We start from the raw sequence: 23,367 nt of genomic DNA, 5'->3' as shown, positions 1-23,367 counted from the left end.
GCAGATGAGAGGAGAGAAGAGCAGATGAGAGGAGAGGAGAGGAAAGAAGAGCAGATGAAAGGAGAGAAGAGCAGATGAGAGGAGAGAAGAGCAGATGAAAGGAGAGAAGAGCAGATGAGAGGAGAGAAGAGCAGATGAAAGGAGAGAAGATCAGATGAGAGGAGAGAAGAGCAGATGAGAGGAGAGAAGAGCAGATGAGAGCAGGGGAGGGAAGGGAAGAAGACGAGAGGAGTGGAGAGGAGTGGAAAGGGGGATTCTAGCGAGCGTCACCGTCTGACCCTGGCCCTAACTTTGATGCCCATCGGACAATACTTGCACTTCAGGTTGAAATGGGCTTTCGTTGCAGCAGGCTTTCTGCTCCAACAGCCCAGTGCACACAACACTGTACACAAATACAGGCCCACGCACACACACACACACACACACAAAGGCATACACACACACACATAAATGCATGCCCGCAAACACACACACACAACACACACCTCCGCGTGGCTTATTGCCCACTTCATCAGATGGTAAATAGAAGGTAGCGGAAGCATGGGAACACTCTATCAGTACAGTATCTCCACTCCTGTTTATTCTGCCAGTCTTTATCTGTCACATGAGTGCGGCCCAGTCACATAAACATGGCCCTTGAGTGGGGCACCCTGGGATAACGCCGGACGCCACGTGAACACTGGAAATCTGCTCTCTGCAAAGCCTCTTGGACCGAGTCGCTTGACACTTACATCATACACGTGTGTCCTTCACAGGGCGTAAACACAAACAGAGATTTTTATGTCAAAATCAACATCTGTATTGTGAGGGGAAATAAAGTAAGCCACTGTGTCATTGATTTAAATTATTCTTGGTCTTACAGCAGCTTTGTAGATGTGAGCTCTAATTCAACCTTTAGTCAATAGCTTAATGTAACCTTGATCAGTCAGACTTTACTTTCGGGCTTTAGCAGACATTACAAAAGCAAACACAACATGATTTCTGTGGTTAGCCTTTTCTCTTTCTCATCTTATGTCTTGAATGAAAAACAGACCTTTTGGCTAATCAAGATGTCCTCCAGTAAATTAAATATATTATGAGAGGAATAAACAGAGAGTTCCGATGCCCGCAGAAAACTCCCAGGACAAGACCCGCTGATTGAAACTAATGATACTAGCATCTCCCTCTGACCCAACTGGCTTTCCCACTATCATCCTCCTCCACAGAGGGTAACAAGCTCAAACCTTGCTTGTTTCTTACTGAATGACAAGGCCCCAGTGTAACTATCAGTAAATAAAAAGTGGCAGCAAAATTAACTCCAAGACAGGTCCAACAGGAATCCCTCACGGCACTTCCTGCCGCTCAGAGGCCATAAACAAGGCTTAAACAAGCCTGGCTGGCTCCAGCTCATATCCCACGGCAACAGGCCGGGGTCACGGCGTCTAGGCTACCCGCTGCTGCCTAGGCTAGGCCGCCGGGGGCAGGGACAGGGGGACGGGAGGGATGGGGAAGGGTGCTAATGTTCCAGCTGGGTGGACCTCCTAAAGCCACTGCCGGTAGTTAAAGTCTGCGTGGACATCTGTCTGCCTCACCATGGAAAATGAAGGCCGCCACCTGCGGTGCAGTGGAAAATCAAGCTTTAAGGGGACTGTAGGAGGGATGGGTTCATGAGAGGGAGCTCAGCAGTGTAATCTCTGTTAATGATAACGACCTTAGATGACCTGAGATCCGGGATTGAATCATAGGCTGTCATTCCTGAGGAGTTTTTTCCTGACCATGTGTGACCTGATGGGAAAAACTGGGACCTTATTATAGGGTATAGCCAGGGGCTGGTGTTTTTCCTGGTCAGGTCAGTCACATAATCAGGAAAGACTCCTTGCCCAATAACCTAGTCATTAAACATATGTTGCTGTTAACATTTCCAAACCGTGGTCAGAGCTAATTTGTGTTCCCTTCGCTCCCCTTCCCTGGACTCGCTGTTTTCAGCGGGGCATGCTGCCCTCAGTTTACTCCTGAAGCCTGTGAACTCTGGGAGTGTGTCTGGGTCTCACAGTGTGTAGACTGGAGACAGACGGCCAGTGGGGTGGCTAACTGGCTAAGTGCTGTTGGGGAGGAGGGAGGAGGGAGGAGGGAGGAGGGAGGGACCATCTTTTGGACTGAGGCGTTATAAACTAGTGCTCTACTAAAAAACACGTCCCCCAGAGACTATAGCTGGTGGCCAAACATGGACCTTATCCTGAACAAACAGTGAGAGACTGGCTGGGCTGAGCAATCACAGAGATCTGGTGACAGGCTGCTGATGTGATAGACATCGTTGTATCGCCACGCTGCACTGCTTCCAAATCAAATTTCCGCTGTGTGATTTGCAGTTGTTTATATGCAAAAGCATCTGGAATATTAACATGCCCTTGAAAGAATTTCCTGGCAGGCCTCGTGCAGTGACAAAATGGGTTCTTAATGCCATGGTGGGGTCTTACAGAGCAGAGTTGTGACAGTGAATCTGACACGAATGGAGCTCAGTTGTAAACGTTTTATTTTTTTGCTGTTGTTTTCCCTCCAACAACAGTTTTTCATTTGGAGTGAGGGAGGGAGCAGCACTGACAGTATTTATAGCCTGGTGTTCTAACCAAAATGATCAGTGTACCACAAAATAACTTCCTCAGTCCTCACCGTAAAATAACAGGATGCCTTCAATTGTGCATATTTATAAATTTTTAGCAAGGGATTGCTAGCTTTATAAATAGCCATATTCCTGCAGCACTCCAAAGTCGGCTGTGTAAACTTCCTCTCCTGACTCTTCTCTCTCTCTCTCTCTCTCTCTCTCTCTCTCTCTCTCTCTCTCTCTCTCTCTCTCTCTCTCTCTCTCTCTCTCTCTCTCTCTCTCTCTCTCTCTCTCTCTCTCTCTCTCACTCTCTCTCCTTGTCCTTCTATCAGCCCCTCACTAGGCCTGCTCCTGAGGGAAAATGAGTGGGCGAAGGCAGTCCCAAGACAGTGGTGAGTTGTCCACAGAACCGAGCTGAGCGTTCCCACCCCTCCTGCCCACTTGGCGTTACCATCTGCCCTCCATTAAAACTCCATTCTGGCAGATCAGGGGTCATAGGTGGGAGGTCGCAGCATGTTAATGGGTAAGATGGGCGTCCTTTCTGCTTGGCTGGTCATCATGACCATGTACAAGCATTCAACCTCCCCATAGCCATACCCATGTGCTCTCCAATCAACACATGTCATAACCCAGGTTACACTGTAAACTGTCCCTGCACCACGATTGGTATTATTGTATTGCATCAAGGGTATTTGTCTATACCCAAATCCAGGGGCACAACTTTCACATTCTGAAATGTTTGTCCCCCTACAGTTTTATCTTTGGAATGTGATACAAAACGAGGCAACGGTGTGCTTTAGGATCATGGGGATGCCTCCGAGCAGTCGGGTAGACTGTTTGGAGTGTTTATCCGACTGGATTAAAAAATAAATAATAATAATTATGTCCCCCCCACTTCTAAAACCAAAGTTGCGCCCAAGACACTGTACAAGGATGAAGTATGAGGGACTGACAAGCCCAGTAGTTCTTTTCTGGATGATATGTAAATGACTGTAGTCTCTTGCTGAGTCTCTTTCAAAATATGCATGATAGGGATCAGGGCAGAACCACCATAATAGGAGATGTGTGTGTAATATGTGAATGCTCAGCTCATGGTACTGTAAGTAAGGGCCCCGCCCTCTCTCTCTCTCTCTCTCTCTCTCTCTCTCTCTCTCTCTCTCTCTCTCTCTCTCTCTCTCTCCACCACTCACCTCCCAAGCTCCAGCACCGCTCCACATGGGGCCTCTGGGTCAATAAATCTCAGGGAGGAAATTTCAGCACAGGACCGGGAGCAGCAAACTATAATAACAGACGTTCCACCTGGAGAAGATGTTAGTCTGTGCTGCGTGATGCAGCCCTGCAGCCCTCTCTCATTCTTGCTCTGAGTCTGACTCCACTTAGTTACCCTTATGCACAAATGCTCATCGTTGCCTTCTGACTCCAACTGAATGACCGTGTCTTTCACAGTGTAGCTATAGCTATTATTACAGTTTTCCTATGGTATACCAACAACATGCTTGGAACTAATGAGACTAGTGTGCTGGTGTGGGTGGTTGGAGAGTTTCCTTGTTATGCAAGTGTTCATACGGATTTGAAATGAATAGGTGTGTGTGTGTGTGTGTGTGTTTGTGCACGTGGGTGTTTTTGTGCGTGTGAGTGAGTGAGTGCATGAGGTGTATGTGAGAGAGTGTATGCGTATGTGTGTATGCACGCGAGTATATGTGTGCATGAGTGTGTGTGTGTGTAAGAGTAGTGGCCTGGTTGCACAATCAACATGTGCCTGGGTGCCTAGGGCGCTTGTTAATCTGCTCTCCTTCCTGCTGTCACGTTAAACAAACAAACAGGAAATGTATCTGCCCTTCTCGCTCCCTTCTCCACGCGGTGAGCAAAGCTTGCTGGGAGCCGACACACGTCACTAGAGGCTCACCTCAGCCAAGAGAGGGGATCATCTATCTCTCCTTGATCACAGGTGGCCCTTTTATTTATCCTGCAGAGAGGAGGTTGCACTTAGGATATGATTGAACATGTCACTGAGGAATTCTCCCTCCTTGGCCTGCCGATTTTAAAAAAACAAGCGTCTTCGACTCATGATCCTCCTCGCTATAGGTCCTCAGGACAGTGCTCCCTCTCTGGTCTCTTGCTACTCCCTGCCTGCCTGCCACTACCAAGCTCTCTTCCCCTCCTCAAATCAAATCAAATCAAATCACATTTTTATTGGCCACATGTGCCGAATACAACAGGTGTAGACATTACAGTGAAATGCTGACTTACAGCCCTTAACCAACAATGCATTCATTTTTTAAATAAAAAAGTAAAATAAAACAACAACAACAAAAAAAGTGTTGAGAAAAAAAGAGCAGAAGTAAAATAAAATAACAGTAGGGAGGCTATATACAGGGGGGTACCGGTGCAGAGTCAATGTGCGGGGGACCGGCTAGTTAAGGTAGTTGAGGTAATATGTACATGTGGGTAGAGTTAAAGTGACTATGCATAAATAATTAACAGAGTAGCAGCAGCGTAAAAATATGGGGTGGGGGTGGGGGGGCAGTGCAAATAGTCCGGGTAGCCATGATTAGCTGTTCAGGAGTCTTATGGCTTGGGGGTAGAAGCTGTTGAGAAGTCTTTTGGACCTAGATTTGGCACTCCGGTACCGCTTGCCGTGCAGTAGCAGAGAGAACAGTCTATGACTAGGGTGGCTGGAGTCTTGCCTGGTATATAGGTCCTGGATAGCAGGAAGCTTGGCCCCAGTGATGTACTGGGCCGTACGCACTACCCTCTGTAGTGCCTTGCGGTCGGAGGCCGAGCAGTTGCTATACCAGGCGGTGATGCAACCAGTCAGGATGCTCTCGATGGTGCAGCTGTATAATTTTTTGAGGATCTGAGGACCATGCCAAATCTTTTCAGTCTCCTGAGGGAGAATAGGCTTTGTCATGCCCTCTTCACGACTGTCTTGGTGTGTTTGGACCATGATAGTTTGTTGGTGATGTGGACACCAAGGAACTTGAAGCTCTCAACCTGTTCCACTACAGCCCCGTCGATGAGAATGGGGGCGTGCTCAGTCCTCTTTTTTTCCCTGTAGTCCACAATCATCTCCTTTGTCTTGGTCACGTTGAGGGAGAGGTTGTTATCCTGGCACCACACGGCCAGGTCTCTGACCTCCTCCCTATAGGCTGTCTCATCGTTGTCGGTGATCAGGCCTACCACTGTTGTGTCGTCGGCAAACTTAATGATGGTGTTGGAGTCGTGCCTGGCCATGCAGTCATGGGTGAATAGGGAGTACAGGAGGGGGACTGAGCACGCACCCCTGAGGGGCCCCGTGTTGAGGATCAGTGTGGCAGATGTGTTGTTACCTACCCTTACCACCTGGGGGCGGCCCGTCAGGAAGTCCAGGATCCAGTTGCAGAGGGAGGTGTTTAGTCCCAGGATCCTTAGCTTAGTGATGAGCTTTGAGGGCACTATGGTGTTGAATGCTGAGCTGTAGTCAATGAATAGCATTCTCACGTAGGTGTTCCTCTTGTCCAGGTGGGAAAGGGCAGTGTGGAGCACAATTGAGATTGCATCATCTGTGGATCTGTTGGGGCGGTATGCAAATTGGAGTGGGTAAAGGGTTTCTGGGATAATGGTGTTGATGTGAGCCATGACCTGTTATGATTTACCAGTATTAGAACCCAAATGCAGACAAGTACACCAAGCCAGAGAAGGTTTAACAGGTTTATTTAAAATGTTCAATAGTCCAGGTTTCCAATAATAGGGGAAGAGCAAGTCCAGGTTACAGGGAGGGTAACAGATCCAGGTCAGGGCAGGTGTGGTATCGTAATGTCCTAGTGTCCGTGGTGAGTCCAAAAGAGAGGTCCGGTAGTGGAGAGCAGGATGGTGGTGGCAGGAGTGAAGCGGAGGCAGGAGTCAGGTTCCAAATATCTGTGGCACAGGAGAAAAAGTAAATAGAACAGGCCAAAACACAAAGAGCAAAAATAAACAGGTTGAGTCGGCAGCGAGACTAACATGGTCATCTTGACTATGATCTGACGATGAGTGGTAAGTTTGACCGGGTCTTAAAGGCTGAGGTGATTATGGTGAATGAGCTGCAGCTGGAACCCTGACTCCCGCACACCAGACTTCACTCCTGCAATCAAGGACAGACAGAGGGGAGGGAGAGAGCAGAGAGAGAGCTACCTAGCAGCAGTAGGCCTAACAGTACCCCCCCTCTACGGACGCCACCTGGCGGCCGACGGGGTTTATCGGGATGTAACCTATGAAACTCTCGGACCAGAGCAGGATCCACAATGAAGCTCCTGGGCACCCAGGAACGTTCCTCAGGACCATAACCCTCCCAATCCACCAGGTACTGGAAACCACGACCCCGGCGGCGAACATCCAGAAGTCGCCGGACAGTGTAGACCGGACCCCACCCACGATCCTGGGCGGAGGAGGGGGACGAGAGGGCGGGCACAGAGGGCTAACCGACACAGGCTTAATCTGGGAAACATGAAAGGTGGAATGAACCCGTAGGGAGGCAGGAAGCTGTAGCTTAACCGCGCAGGGGTTAACAATAGACAGTATCTTGAACGGTCCTATAAAACGAGGCGCCATCTTCTTAGACTCTACCTTCAATGGAAGGTCCCGTGACTTCAGCCATACCTCTTGACCAGGAGAGTAACCGGGAGCCTGGGACCGGTGACGGTTGGCTTGCCTCTGCATGTACGCGAAGCTCGGGACAGAGCTACCCTGGCCTTCCTCCAGACCTTGAAGCAGCGGCGCATGTGGGACTGCACCGAGGGTACCGCCAGTTCCCTCTCTTGAGAAGGGAACAGGGGAGGTTGATAACCCAGAGCACACAGAAAAGGAGACAAACCAGAGGAAGCGTTAGTCAAGGTGTTATGAGCATATTCCACCCAGGGGAGCATGGAGCTCCATGACCCAGGGTTAGACCCTGTGACACAGCGAAGAGCGGTCTCCATCTCCTGGTTCGCTCTCTCGGCTTGCCCGTTGGTCTGGGGGTGATATCCAGAGGACAGGCTGGATGTAATGCCCAAAGCTTTACAGAAAGCTTTCCACACCTGGGAGACAAACTGGGGACCCCTGTCAGAGACAATATCCGTGGGTAGACCATGAGAGCGGAACACATGTTCAACCAAAATATCAGCCGTCTCTCTGGCAGTGGGCAGTTTAGGTAGGGCCAAAAATGAGCGAACTTAGAAAAACGATCAATCACCGTAAGAATTACAGTCTTTCCAGACGAGGGGGAAGTCCAGTGACAAAATCCATAGCGATATGCGACCAGGGCCGGCTGGGTATAGGTAGAGGTCGTAGATGACCAGCGCTGGCCTGGGTGGAGTTCTTACTTCGTGCACATACCGTACAAGCAGCAATGAAGGCTCGAGTGTCCGCCTCCATCGTGGCCCACCAGAACTTCCGTCGCACAAAGTCAAGGGTCCGCGAAACTCCAGGGTGACAGGTAAGGGGAGACGAGTGAGCCCACTGAAGTACCTGGGAGCGAGCAGACTCAGGGACAAACATCCGGTTAGGAGGACCCCTCCCAGGGTCAGCTTGATGATGTTGAGCCTGTCTAACAATCCCCTCGATGTCACATGTGACGACCGCAATACTGCAGGTAGGAGGCAAAATGGGTTCAGGGTTACTACCAGTATCAACAGCCGAATGAACACGAGACAGGGCGTCAGGCTTGACGTTGCGTGACCCAGGACGGTAAGACAGAGAAAAATTGAATCTCCCAAAAAATAGTGCCCACCTGGCTTGACGGGGGGTTGAGCTGCTTCGCTGACTGGAGGTAAGCCAGATTCTTATGATCCGTCCAAACGATGAAGGGTTGTTCCGCCCCCTCCAACCAATGTCGCCACTCCTCGAGAGCCAGCTTAACGGCGAGCAGTTCACGATTGCCAACATCATAATTCCTCTCTGCCTGAGAAAGTTTCCTTGAGAGAAAAGCACAGGGATGCAGTTTGTTATCTTCAGGAGAACGCTGTGACAACACCGCACCTACCCCAGTGTCGGATGCATCCACCTCCACGACAAACTGGCGGTCGGGGTCCGGCTGCATCAGAATGGGAGCCGAGGCGAAGCGATGTTTCAGTTCTTCGAACGCTGATTCGGCCCCTTCATTCCAAGCGAACGGTCGTGAGATGGAGGTGAGAGCGGTGAGTGGCGCCGCAATGCGGCTGTAGTCCTTGATGAACCTCCTATAGAAGTTCGCAAACCCCAGAAATCGTTGAAGTTGTTTGCGGGTAGAGGGGGCTGGCCAGTCCGTGACAGCAGAGATCTTAGCTGGGTCCATCCGCAACTCCCCCTGAGCGATGATGTAACCCAAAAAGAGGTCTCAGACACATGAAATTCACATTTCTCCATCTTCACAAACAGTTTGTTCTCCAACAACCTTTTGCAACACCTGGCGCACATGCAGTTCATGTTCCTGGGAGGACTCTGAGAAAATCAAGATATCATCCAGATAGACAAAAACAAACCGATTCAACATGTCCCGAAGGACATCATTGACTAGTGCCTGAAAAACAGCAGGGGCATTAGACAACCCAAAAGGCATAACCAGATACTCAAAATGTCCCAAGGGTGTGTTGAAGGCAGTCTTCCATTCATCACCTTTACGAATGCGCACCAGGTGATACGCATTTCGTAGATCCAGTTTCGTAAAGATGGTAGCACCATGAAGGAGGGGAAAAGCAGAATTAATCAAAGGCAGAGAATACTTGTTCTTAATGGTGATGTTGTTAAGTCCACGGTAATCAATACAGGGTCTGAGGGTCTTATCCTTCTTAGCAACAAAAAGAATCCCGCTCCTACAGGTGACGAGGAAGGACGCATAATACCTGCCGCCAAGGAGTCCCGAATGTAGTTCTCCATAGCCTCCGTCTCCGGCCGGGAGAGATTGTACAGGCGACTGCTGGGGAGCGGGGCTCCTGGCTGGAGGTCAATGGCACAGTCGTAAGGCCGGTGAGGAGGAAGAGAAGTAGCTCTGTGTTTGCAGAAAACGGATGCCAGGTCATGATACACGTCAGGAACATTAGAAAGATCCATGGACTCCAGTGGAGGTCGAGGCACAGTACTGGCAGGAGTCAGAGCAGAACACAAACAATTCACATGACAAAATGTGCTCCATGAAACAATTCTACCTGTCACCCAATCAATGTGTGGATTGTGTCTTATGAGCCAGGGGATACCAAGGACCAGAGGGGTCTGTGGGCAGTCGATAATATGGAATTGAATGTTCTCCTGATGATTTCCCGACACTCTAAGACAAACAGGAACAGTCTGATGGGTAATATGGGTCAACAATTGTCCATTCAGACCCTTAGCCTGCAGCGGACAGTCCATAGGAACAGTCTCCAAATCCATTTGTTGAGCCCACTCTCTATCCAAAAAGCTTTCGTCTGCACCAGAGTCAATCAGCGCACTAACAGAGAGATTCTGGAACTGCCACTGGAGGGATGCCTGGAGCAGAATGCGGGGAGAAGAGGAAGAATCCGCTGCTCGGCTCACCAAAACTTCTCCCATTAATGATGAGCCGGCCCTTTTCCCGGACGAACTGGGCAGGAAGGAACGAAATGACCAGCTTCTCCACAATACAGGCAGACCCGAGCCTGAATGCGGCGTGCACGCTCCTCTGAGGACAACCGTGCACGACCCACCTCCATGGCTTCGGGTTCAGTGCTCCTCGTATCGACTCGGGAAGACACGGCTTTCTCCGTAGGGAAGATGCGGGGAGGAGTTTGTTGATGACAGACAGGTTGCTTGGAACTAACACTCCTCTCCCGGCGGCGCTCCCGAATCCGATTATCCAACCTGATGGTGAGTGAAATAAGATTATCCAGCGTAGGCGATTCATCATATGACACCAATTCATCTTTTAAAGTCTCAGACAAAGCATTGATGAACACTCCTTGTAATGCCTCGTCATTCCAACCACTCACTGCTGCTAAAGTCCGAAACTCCACTGCCATCTCCGCCACACTGCGAGCCCCCTGCCGAAGAGAAAACAACCGTTTCGCAGCCTCCTTGCCTCGTACGGGGTGGTCAAAAACCTTCCTCATCTCAGTGGTGAAGGCAACGTAAGCGTTGCAAATGTCCGACTGACTCTCCCAGACCGCGGATCCCCAGGCACGAGCGGAACCGCTAGTAGAGTTGATAAGGTAGGCAATACGGGCTCTTTCTGAGGCGTAGGTGAGGGGCTGTTGTTCAAACACTAACGAGCATTGAGTCAAAAAATCGCCACAGGTTCCCATGTTCCCGTCATAGCGCTCTGGAGCAGGAACAAAAGGCTCTCTGATCTGGGCTGAAGGGGTAGTAAGGGCAGACACTTGATTGGTGAGTAATTGAACCTGATTAAGCAGCACCTGACTGTCCTCAGCAATCGTCTTAAACAGGGTATCATGTTGGCCAAGTAAAATGCCCTGATTGGCTATGGCAGTCCAAATTTGAGTGCACTCTGGGGTGGTATCCAAGCTACTGTCTGCTGGGTTCATGATGGTCAGATCATACTGTTATGATTTACCAGTATTAGAACCCAAATGCAGACAAGTACACCAAGCCAGAGAAGGTTTAACAGGTTTATTTAAAATGTTCAATAGTCCAGGTTTCCAATAATAGGGGAAGAGCAAGTCCAGGTTACAGGGAGGGTAACAGATCCAGGTCAGGGCAGGTGTGGTACCGTAATGTCCTAGTGTCCGTGGTGAGTCCAAAAGAGAGGTCCGGTAGTGGAGAGCAGGATGGTGGTGGCAGGAGTGAAGCGGAGGCAGGAGTCAGGTTCCAAATATCTGTGGCACAGGAGAAAAAGTAAATAGAACAGGCCAAAACACAAAGAGCAAAAATAAACAGGTTGAGTCGGCAGCGAGACTAACATGGTCATCTTGACTATGATCTGACGATGAGTGGTAAGTTTGACCGGGTCTTAAAGGCTGAGGTGATTATGGTGAATGAGCTGCAGCTGGAACCCTGACTCCCGCACACCAGACTTCACTCCTGCAATCAAGGACAGACAGAGGGGAGGGAGAGAGCAGAGAGAGAGCTACCTAGCAGCAGTAGGCCTAACATGACCAGCCTTTCAAAGCACTTCATGGCTACAGATGTCAGTGCTACGGGTCGATAGTCATTTAGGCAGGGTATCTTAGTGTCCTTGGGCACGGGACTATGGTGGTCTGCTTGAAACATGTTGGTATTACAGACTTAGTCAGGGACATGTTGAAAATGTCAGTGAAGACACTTGCCAGTTGGTCAGCACATGCTCGGAGTACACATCCTGGTAATCCGTCTGGCCCTGCGACCTTGTGAATGTTGACCTGCTTAAAAGTCTTACTCACATTGGCTATGGAGAGCGTGATCACATAGTCATCCGGAACAGCTAGTGCTCTCATGCATGCTTCAGTGTTGCTTGCCTCGAAACGAGCATAGAAGTGGTTTAGCTAATCTGGAAGTCTTGTGTCACTGGGCAGCTCGCGGCTGTGCTTCCCTTTGTAGTCTGTAATAGTTTTCAAGCCCTGCCACATCCGACGAGCGTCAGAGCCGGTGTAGTACGATTCAATTTTAGTCCTGTATTGACTCTTTGCTTGTTTGATGGTTCGTCGGAGGGCATAGCGGGATTTCTTATAAGTGTCCGGGTTAGAGTTCCGCTCCTTGAAAGCGGCAGCTCTACCCTTTAGCTCAGTGCGGATGTTGAATGTAATCCATGGCTTCTGGTTGGGGTATGTACGTACGGTCACTGTGGGGACGACGTCATCGATGCACTTATTGATGAAGCCAGTGACTGATGTGGTGTACTCCTCAATGCTATCTGAAGAATCCCGGAACATGTTCCAGTCTGTGCTAGCAAAACTGTCCTGTAGCTTAGCATCTGCGTCATCTGACCACTTTTTTATTAACCGAGTCACTGGTGCTTCCTGCTTTAGTTTTTGCTTATAAGCAGGAATCAGGAGGATAGAGTTGTGGTCAGATTTGCCAAATAGAGGGCGAGGGAGAGCTTTGTATGCGTCTCTGTGTGTGGAGTAAAGGTGGTCTAGAGTTTGTTTTCCTCTGGTTGCACATTTAACATGCTGGTAGAAATTAGGTAGAACGGATTTAAGTTTCCCTGCATTAAAGTCCACGGCCACTAGGAGCGCTGCCTCTGGATGAGCGTTTTCCTGTTCACTTATGGCCCTATACAGCTCATTCAGTGCAATCTTAATGCCAGCATTGGTTTGTGGTGGTAAATAGACAGCTATGAAAAATATAGATGAAAACTCTCTTGGTAAATAGTGTGGTCTACAGCTTATCATAAGATAGTCTACCTCAGGCGAGCAAAACCTTGAGACTTCCTTAGTATTTGATTTTGTGCACCAGCTGTTGTTTACAAATATACATAGACTGCCACCCCTTGTCTTACCGGAGTCAGCCGTTCTATCCTGCCGATGTAGCGTATAGCCCGCTAGCTGTATGTTGTCCATGTTGTCGTTCAGCCACGACTCAGTGAAACATAAGATATTACAGTTTTTAATGTCCCGTTGGTAGGATAACCGTAATCTTAGGTCATCTAATTTATTCTCAAATGATTGAACATTGGCTAATAGGATTGATGGAAGAGGCAGTTTACTCGCTCGCCGTCGGATCCTTACAAGGCACCCCGACCTACGTCCACGATATCTCCGTCTCTTTCTCCTGCGAATGACAGGGATTTGGGCCTTGTCGGGTGTCTGTAGGATATCCTTCGCGTCCGACTTGTTTAAGATTTTTTTTTCTCTCCAATACGAGGTGAGTAATCGCTGTCCTGATATCCAGAAGCTCTTTTTAGTTATAAGAGACGATGGCAGAAACATTATGTACAGAATAAATTACAAATAACACGGAAAAACACACAAAATAGTACAATTGGTTAGAGGGCTGTAAAACGGCATTCTGTCCTCCTCCTTCTCCTCCTCGTCCTCTTCGTTGTCCACCAGGACAATGCTCCCTCCCTGCTCCCTGACACCACTAAGTCCTCCTCGTCCTCACATCAGAGAGATGGTGCCTGTAGGAGAGATGGGTGGGTGCCTCTGGAAGCCTCTAGGAGAGTTGGGTGGATGCAGATTTTAAAGCTGTTAGACCAAAGAGATCGCAGCTACTCTTCTGGAGGAAAGAGCTGAACTGGGGTGAATCACCCTGGGGTGATCTGGTCTCCATGGATGTTGGGTGTGACTGTTAACCTATTGTCTGCATTTGTTCACAATGTCTATGTCTTCAAGTTGCTCTACACTGTCAGAATTAGCTATCTAATGGTAAATATCTGATGTGTACATCCAGGCATTCCCAGTACAGCCAGGCCTTCCCTTCCAAGTACTCTCCTCAATGTCTGTGCAGTAATTTAAACAACTTTATTAATTGAATTGTGTTGCAGTTCAGATTTTTCTATTTAGTGCAGCAAACTGCCAAAGTCTCTGTCACAACCTTTAGTCTTGCGCTTAGCTATTCTCCCCATACATTAGTGGGCTACAACATACTCATTAAAGCAATGGCAAAAGCCAAAATATCAACCATATGCAGAAAAGACACATCAATCACCAATGTTTGATTCATAAAAATCATAATAATAACAACAAAAAGTCGTAAAAATATCCATGAAAACCCACTCCCTTGACTTCTTTATAGAATGACATATATTAATCAATGCTTTTATCCCTGTCTTATAAAACAATGTATTGAGACATGAAAAGTAAGTAATTAAAAGAATAAATAAATAATGGATATATGGCACACTCCCCTTCCTGAGCCAGACATCCTGCTGACTTTATTGGGTGACCATAAAATACATGGCCTGGTCCTGGATTAGGTTAATTATTTCCTTGTGTTAATTTTTCCCTCCAACCTTCTCTCTCTCTCTCTCCCTCTTGCCCTCTCTCCCTCTTGCCCTCTCTCCCTCTATCTCGCTCTGTCTCTTTCTCACTCCCTCTTTCTCTATCTCGCGGTGTCTCTTTCTCTCTTACCACCTTTTCTCTATATTCACCTCTTTCTTTTATCCATCTCTCTCTCTCTCCCTCTCTTCTCTCCATATCTCTTTCTCTCTCTCTCCCTCTCATTCACTCTATCTCTCCCACTATCCCCTTCCTACATCTCTCTCTCTCTCTCTCTCTCTCTCTCTCTCGCTGAGAGATTAAGGGTCATGTTGCCTTTTACAGTCTCTCACTGTGCTCCAGTCTGATAAATGGTGCAGTGAGGCGTAGAGGGCAGGCTCAGCGGCGGCTCGGCACCCGGAATCAGCACCACTTTTCCAGTGCCAATAAATGTGGGAATTAGCTAGTGTGAAGGAAGTATGATCCATTAAGTGCTAAGTGATGCTGTCTCCTCCTCGTCCTCCTCTCCCTGTCTGCCTCCTCTCCTCCTCCTCCTCCCCTACTCCTCCCCCATCCCTCCTAATTTTAATGATCCCCATCCCCGTCTTCCTCCAGAATTGTTGGATAGGCATTGCTGAAATGTTTGTCCATTTAAAATCTGTTAGATAGATCCAGTCTGTGGATTTTACATTATGGCAGTGAATTATTGGGGCTTGATTGTCAATTGAATTGTCAATCCATCAGCTAAAAGGAGGTTTATTTCTGATTGCCACATCACCACCCAAACATGTTCCAATCCTCATCCCCAGGAAGAGAGAGACAGGCCCTTGGTGTTTATCAGACCCACGCACGAAGATGTACAACTGGCTTTAATGACTGAACAATGGCTTGGCTCCAATCAGCCCTGCATGGCCTCCTGGCTTTCATTTCCCCAAATCCATTTAATATTTTACCTCTCGCCCCAAAACATCCTGATTTGAACTCTGGAATTCTGGACATTGTTCTGCTGCATGTAAAATAAGACAAACTACAGGGACCAGATTCTGACTGCGGAAATTATTCATTAACAAACTTCAGTTTTATGCTCATATTCTTCTCATATAAGCTGTGGGAGAGAGGGATTGCCAGAGGAGACGTCTTGGCTCTGCTTGTGTTCCCACTGAAAGGATTGGATGGCGCAAAGAGGAGATGACCTGTTTGGACAGAGCTTCAGTCTTTTCTCTCTCCCTCTCTCTCTCTCTCTCTCTCTCTCTCTCCCCCCCCTCTCTCTCGCGCTCTCTCACTCTCTCTCTGTCCTTCTGTAGCAGCAACAGGATAAGGTTAAAAAGGGAATAGTAAAATTACTCAATGAAACATCTCTTGGTGTGTGTTGGAGTGGCTACATGGTGTTTATGGCTTGTGAGGGAGGCCTGGCCTGCTCTCTTCGGTTCTGCTCTGTGCTGCGCTGGTCTGACCGTGTTTGCTCTGGTTAGAACCTGCCCCGGCCTCCTCTGGGACCACAGCCATGTGCTTTGGAGGCCCTCAATAAGGAAACCACACAAGAGAGCATTGCAGGGGGGAGAATGTTCCTGAAAAAGCCCTGCTGCTCCCAGCCAGGACACCAGTAAGAAAACCAAACTGGATGTGGTAAAAATGTCAAATTACTAAAGGAAACTAAAGGGAAACCTCAGGCGAGCGAAAAAAAGACGGACGTGTTTGTATTTTACAACATGCTGTTCAAAGCAGCAGAGGAGAAGTAAGCAAGAGGGGATGAGAGAGAGGGAGATACATTGAGGTAGGGAAAAAGAAGATTGAATATGAATAAAAATGGAATATGAGCTTGTATCTTCATGCCATGTTAAATAAAGTGTTTCAATAGTACTGAGGAAGGGTTAAAAAGTGTCTGGTGTTTGCTGCATATGTTTGAAGAAAACAGCGTCTGCCTCTGCACTGGGCTGGCTCCACAAAGGCTCCATTCCCAGCAGTTATGGAGGACAGAGACCGCTAACAGCTTCCTCCTCACTCCATAACAAACAGTGCGAGGCCAGGACCCTGAGGCTTCCTATGTCCCACACACAGCCCACAAATAAACACAATCACGTTAATTTACCTCTAGCCTCAACCCCCCCCCCACACACACACACACACCCACACACACACACACACACACACACAACCCCTTGCACCACGCTGCTGCACGGAAAAAGAACTCAGCCCAAATTGCTCAACCTATTTCTTCACTCATTAGAAGGGAAACATTACAAGCTGAGGAGACTCACCATGTCCCAATGTTTCATGCAGCTGCAAAGGCTGCAAATGTCTGCTAATTGTATCAGAGAAGTAGCATTTCTTTCTTCTTCCAAAGTAATCAAGAACACAAAGATAAAGAAAACAGTGTATAGGTTCTTTATCCATACCCTTTATCCATATCTTCACTTCATATACATTTGTTCTCTTTCTTTCCTCTATAGGGAACAGTGGGGTAAGTTGAGCCACCCTTGTTTCTAGGAAACCATACACAAAATTAATAATTTCACCAAATATTTAGGAAGATGTCATCATTTCATGGAGTCTGTGAAGGAAGAAATCACATGGAAAAAGTGGTAAGCAAGTTAGGTCGAAGAAACTGATTTTACTAAGTCAAATACATTTATTGTGTTAGAGGTTTCATGATGCTTGTATCTAAACCAAAGTAGATCATTTTAGGATTGTTCTATACATCAGTTGGGGTCTCTATAAGCTTCAATTGGAGGTCCTAAACCTAGCATGAAGTGCATCCTTGTAGCTGTGTGGGTTAATATAGCCTTGGGGTAAGTTGAGCCAATGGCAAGTGTTTTCTTCCCAGGCGTAATGCAAGGTATTATCACTGGGATTTGAGGTAACAACAGGGTCTGGCCTATGTTAAAACAAAGTACAAAGTGTTTTTTTTAGGTGTTACGCCTGTGTTAGAATATGATTAAAATGATTAAAAGACAAAAAAGCGATTGTGATTGTTTTTGGGAAATAAAAAAGGTAGTGGTAATATTTAATTCAGTACAGAAATTTGTAGACGGCTTAATTTACCCTGTCCCGTGGCTCAAGTTACCCCATACCCGGGGTAAGTTGTACCAAGAGACTACTTTTTTTGGACAAGCTATGTTTTCAAAACTGTAACGTTTATACACAACATGCTGAAATATATGTAAATATCTTTGTTAGAAAGAATACTATATTTCCCTAGACAGAGTGATGCTGAACGTAAAAAATGCTCAACTTACCCCACTCTCCCCTATGTCCAACGGAAAGGCTGGAATTCAAACATAACAAGTGATAAATCACATCCTGCATCAGTAAGAATACAAGTCCCATCTAAGTGCTTTAATAAATTGGACAATGTTTACTGGGTCAAACAAAAAGGGTGCAACATTTTCACACTTAAGACCAAAACACATTTCCTTTATAGTACAAACACAGCCATTGAGACTGGCGTGAGGTAATGTAGTCTAATCCAATAGGTTGTACTGACTGAGCCACAGAGTCGGTCAAAGAGAGCCCTCAGTGTGCAATAACAGCAAATAAGATTCAATGGGTTAATCAGCCAGTGGTACCATATTAAGGAGGAGTTTGGCTGCCATGCATTCCTGTGATATGTGACTCAGTGGGCTCTAGTGGCTCTAGTGTGGCGGACGGACAAGTATGGAAACTCTGCAGGGAATTATTGCAAATAGCTAGCTAGAGCACAGAGGGAAAGATAGAACAGCTAGAGCCATACTGCCATTATCCTTCACCACAGCAAGGTTTTACTTAATGACTGTGGTATATGGTTGTCTTACCTACCTTAGTTAAATGCACTGACTGTAAGTCGCTCAAGAAAAAAGTGTCTGCTCAATTACCAAAATGTATGACTTTTTCAAGGGCTGTTTCATGGCTGCTCTGGTCAGCATTTCTATGAATGTGGTGTAACTGAATGTGTCCTCTTTTCTCTCCAAAGGGTGTGGGTAATGTCAATTTGCTGAAAAACCAAAGGGAGATGGATATGTGGGACAAAGGTTCCGCCCAGCCTGCTTGGTGAAGATGTCCAATGCAGAAGTGACTGACTGAATTTGAACCCCGGGTCATCTATGCCCCACAAGATTGTGCTAGCCCGCTGAGCTAAAAGCCTAGGCATTAGCTTGAGGAGCTAACTCAAGTCTTCAAGTCTCAGGCAAGTTATGCATCATGCGAGCAAGTTTCCTTGAACCACCTCTGTTACATGGACCAGATCCAGTCTGACGGAGGGAAAATGCAGTAGTGTACACTCCAGAGAGGGGGCCAGAAGTCATACACGGCTATGATGGTTCATTTGTCATCACGTACGCTACCACAGCGAACCATTACTTACCCTGTGCTCTTATGTTCACACTGTGTTGTATTGTGTTCATAATTGAATTATACCTCCACTCTCCTGTTGAGAGCTCAAGCCAAGTCCTTGATGTAAAACAAAACCGCATACGGCCACATCAGCACACATAAATAATAACTGCTCCATGTGGTTTCATACAGAAAAGTTCACATGTGGGGGAAAAGATTGTGTAATCTCCTCATGTGAAATAGTGTTATTCTCTTCATGATTTCTTATTTCTGAGCCATCCATATAATTGGACGAAACCCAATGAAAAGAACAGAGAAGCTACAGTTGAAGTCGGAAGTTTACATACACTTTAGCCAAATACATTTAAACTCAGTTTTTCACAATTCATGACATTTATTCAGAGTAAAAATTCCCTGTCTTAGGTCAGTTAGGATCACCACTTTATTTTAAGAATTTGAAATGTCAGAATAATAGTAGAGAGAATGATTTATTTCAGCTTTTATTTCTTTCATCACATTCCCAGTGGGTCAGAAGTTTACATACACTCAATTAGTATTTGGTAGCATTGCCTTTAAATTGTTTAACTTGGGTCAAATGTTTTGGGTAGCCTTCCACAAGCTTCCCACAATAAGTTGGGTGCATTTTGGCCCATTCCTCCTGACAGAGCTGGTGTAACTGAGTCAGGTTTGTAGGCCTCCTTGCTCGCACATGCTTTTTCAGTTCTGCCCACACATTTTCTGTAAAATTGAGGTCAGGGCTTTGTGATGGCCACTCCAATACCTTGACTTTGTTGTCCTTAAGCCATTTTGCCACAACTTTGGAAGTATGCTTGGGGTCATTGTCCATTTGGAAGACCCATTTGTGACCAAGCTTTTACTTCCTGACTGATGTCTTGAGATGTTGCTTCAATATATCCACATAATTTTCCTTCCTCATGATGCCATCTATTTTGTGAAGTGCACCAGTCTCCTGGAGCAAAGCACCCCCACAGCATGATGCTGCCACCCAATTGTTGGAAAAATTACTTGTGTCATGCACAAAGTAGATGTCCTAACCGACTTGCCAAAACTATAGTTTGTTAACAAGACATTTGTGGAGTGGTTGAAAAACAAGTTTTAATAACTCCAACCTAAGTGTATGTAAACATCCGACTTCTACTGTATACTGTACATTCGCATATAAATCAGCCTCAACTTTCCACAAACTCCAATGAGCTATGCAACACTTTCTAGACATGATTTAGCCAATCATGGTTGACCGCCAACCTGAGTAGGCCAATGTTGACACTATTTTAAACCCCTTCATCATTGAGAGAGAGAACATGAACAACGTTAGTTTATTGGCTAAACTGTGCATGTGTGTTGGCATGTGCGTGCATCACCTTCAACCAGTGTGGATAGTCTTTTTGGAGACGATTTTATTGATGATAGTAGACGAGACAGTGCATGTGAGCATGATACATGCGTGCTATGGTATGTACATACTGTCTGTGTTTACACGTATAGATGCATGGCATGTGAGCCTTCCCAGAGCCCCCCCTCCTTCCCTCCCTCCCACCCGCCCTCCTCCTCCTCTTCCCTGGGTCGGATGAAAGACAGAGGCACCGGTTTAGGAAACCTAGTAGGCGTATAATTAGCAGACAGGATCAAACGCTGCTTACAATCACTCCCCCGATTAGCAATCACATTGTATACGCCTCCACTAATTTAAGTCAATCATCTGGCATGTCCATGTAGCGTTCACTTCCTTGTTTCCGTTCGCTATTAATATCCAGCAGACCCTCATCTGGGTGCCATTTGAGCAGGCAGGGGGACCCAGTGTCACCCAGCTCAGGGGGAAAGCAAAGAGAGAGACGCTAATAGGAATTCATTAGGAGGACTCTCTCTCTCTCAAGCTGATTGACAGACATGGTTCTGTTTGCAGGAAAGGCTGCGCGCTGTAATCAACAGAGAAATGTTAGTCCCTCAGAGAATACCCTTATAAAAAAAACATGAAAAAAGCACATGGTTTTCGGACACATGTGAACACACGTGTGAACAAATCACGTGAAAAATTGAAGGGTTTAATTCCAAAACGCGATAAACGCCAATATTTCACATTTACATTTTAAAAAATCTTAAACTAATGTTCACAGGTCCCTTTCTATGTGTATGAATTACGGCTGTTCTCATACTTTTCAAACCTTTACTTGACTTCGTCTCGGACCTAACAACACCCGTGCCAAGACATCCTCCAAACACTGGCTTCTCAGGCATTATCTCTTAATTATACCCACATGCATTTATAACTGTAACTTTAGTGTAAGTTTCTTTCCATTTTGCATCATTCCATGACATTGTTAGTTTACCGTTCTTTCCTCTGTCACGTTCGTGTGTGGTTGTTCCTGAGGATCCCTAGCAATAGTGTATCAAGTTCTGCAATAATTTGGGACGTGTACCCTATATTAATCATTATGGAATGCAGACCATATGTAGCAGTTTATACCTGGAGCCTGGCGCACGGTTCACAATAACTGAACCGTTGTCATCACAGTTCCATGATTAGTGAGGATTATTAGGGTAGATTTATAGGACTACTGTTCAACACCTATTGTACACTTTTCTCACCTTCCAATCAATATCTCATGGATTGAACAATTGAATACGGCAACTTTCAGGATGAACCAATGGTCAATGGCATCATGAACTTGACCAAGTACTAGGACATTTTAGCTAAAAACCTGGTTGCCTCTGTCAGGAAGCTGACACTTGGCAGCAAGTGGATCGTCCAGCAAGACAATAACCCCAAGCACGAATCAAAGAAATTGTTAATTGACCACAAAATCAACATTTTGCAATGGCCATCTTAGTCTCTGGACTTGAACGCCATTGAAAACCTGTGGTTTGAATTGAAGAGGGCAGTCCATAAGAGCGGACGAAGGATATCAAGGATCTGGAAAGATTCTGTATGGAGGAATGGTCTAAGATCCCTCCCAACATGTTCTCCAATCTCATAAAAAAGGCTCAGTGTCATTATCCTTGCAAGGGTGCGAGAGTATTGAAAACAGGGGTGCCAATAATTTTGACCCCTATCTTTTGACAAAATTAATTGTTAAGCAAAATCTCTTTCTCTGAGCAATTGTATTAGTATAAAATAATATATAATTTTTTGAGCATACAATATAGCTCAGTATTTGTATTATTTATTTTATACTGTTTTTTTTTTGTTGCTCATCTTTATCAAGGGTGCCAATAATTATGGACCTTACTGTATGTATATGTATTTGTGCATGGCCAGTGCTGTTTGTCCTGCTCAAAGTGTTTTTCATCTTGATCCAGTTAACCTGCGACCTCCCTACTTTTGCCCATTGAAAAAAAACATCCTGTTTAAATATTTGAGCAGGCTCTCCGTGTGTGTGTGTGTGTGTTTGTGTGTGTGTGAATGGGGAGGTGGGAGGGGGGTTATGAAACCTTAAACATGAACTCCAGTGAGAGGCAGACCTCGGCTGAGTGGAAATTCCTTCACGCATTATTAGGAGCTGCTGCACAAGAAGAAGTAGTTTCACCACCACTTCAAAACTAGACCCAGTGGCCAGAAATCAATTCCCTGGGCTGCTTCCGCCCAGTGGCATCTTTGAATCCAAACAAAGGCCAGAGGGCCAGAGACAGAGAGATATAGAGGTCAGTGCTGCGGCTCCACACTCTCTGCCAGTCAGTCAGACCATCAGCTCTTCCTCACGCCAGCCCAGGGCACCATCCTATTGGACAAACTGTGTGGGGTCACCACCAACCATTCACACGACAGTTTTCACCAGAGATCAGCCTTTTCTATGCTATAAAGGAAGGGTTTCAGGCCAAATATGAGGGACGCTGGGAACAACAGTCAGTCATTGTGCGGGGGCTGTGGAGGGGAGTATACATGCGGACTGTAAAGATGGCTTGCTGTGGGGCTGCCAGAGCAGGCAGGGGGAAAGGGCCCTGGCCACCACTGTGAGGCCTGGACAGAGGTACCTTTGTCTGTGGCACCGTCGCCTAGCAGGTGCTGTCTTCCCCACTCTCCTCTCGCTGTGGGGAGATCCTGTGTCCAGCCCCTCGGGGCCAGGAAAGAGCCGTGCGGGTGGGCGGATGAGGGCCCCCTCTCTTCCAGCTGCCCCCCCCTCTCCCATGGGATAGAGAGAGATGGAGGGATAGAGAGAGATAGAGAAAATAAGACAGAAAAATGGAGAGAGTATGATACAGAATAGAGGAGAGAGAGAGAGAGACACTGATCGTCAGACGGGAAGGGCATTATTGATCATCTCTCTCTCACAAAGAAAGGAAATCCTCAAGCACATGACCTGGACTTTATTAAACTGATCCCCCTCTCCTCCCTCTGCACCCTAATACCAGGGGAGGAGAAGAAGAAGGGGAGGAGGGAGGGATGGGGATACGGAGTGTGGCCGTATTGAAGAGAGAGAGAGAGAGAGAGAGAGAGAGAGAGAGAGAGAGAGAGAGAGAGAGAGAGAGGATGGGTTAAGAAGGATCAGGGGAGGGGTGATTGGAGGGAAGGAGAGAGAGAGAGAAAAACACAGGAAAAGAGAACGTGAGAAAAGAGTAAGGGAGAGATTAACACACTAATCCAATATCCGATGCTCCTGGACAACAGGGCGGGCGCTAAAGGATGTGTCTCGTAAGCATTTCACCGTGACCCACCACATCCTATGCTAGGAGCCGCAG

Source organism: Coregonus clupeaformis, chromosome 9, assembly GCF_020615455.1.
Source record: "Coregonus clupeaformis isolate EN_2021a chromosome 9, ASM2061545v1, whole genome shotgun sequence".
NCBI classification, from domain to species: domain Eukaryota; kingdom Metazoa; phylum Chordata; class Actinopteri; order Salmoniformes; family Salmonidae; genus Coregonus; species Coregonus clupeaformis.
Note: the sequence above shows the minus strand (reverse complement) of the source record.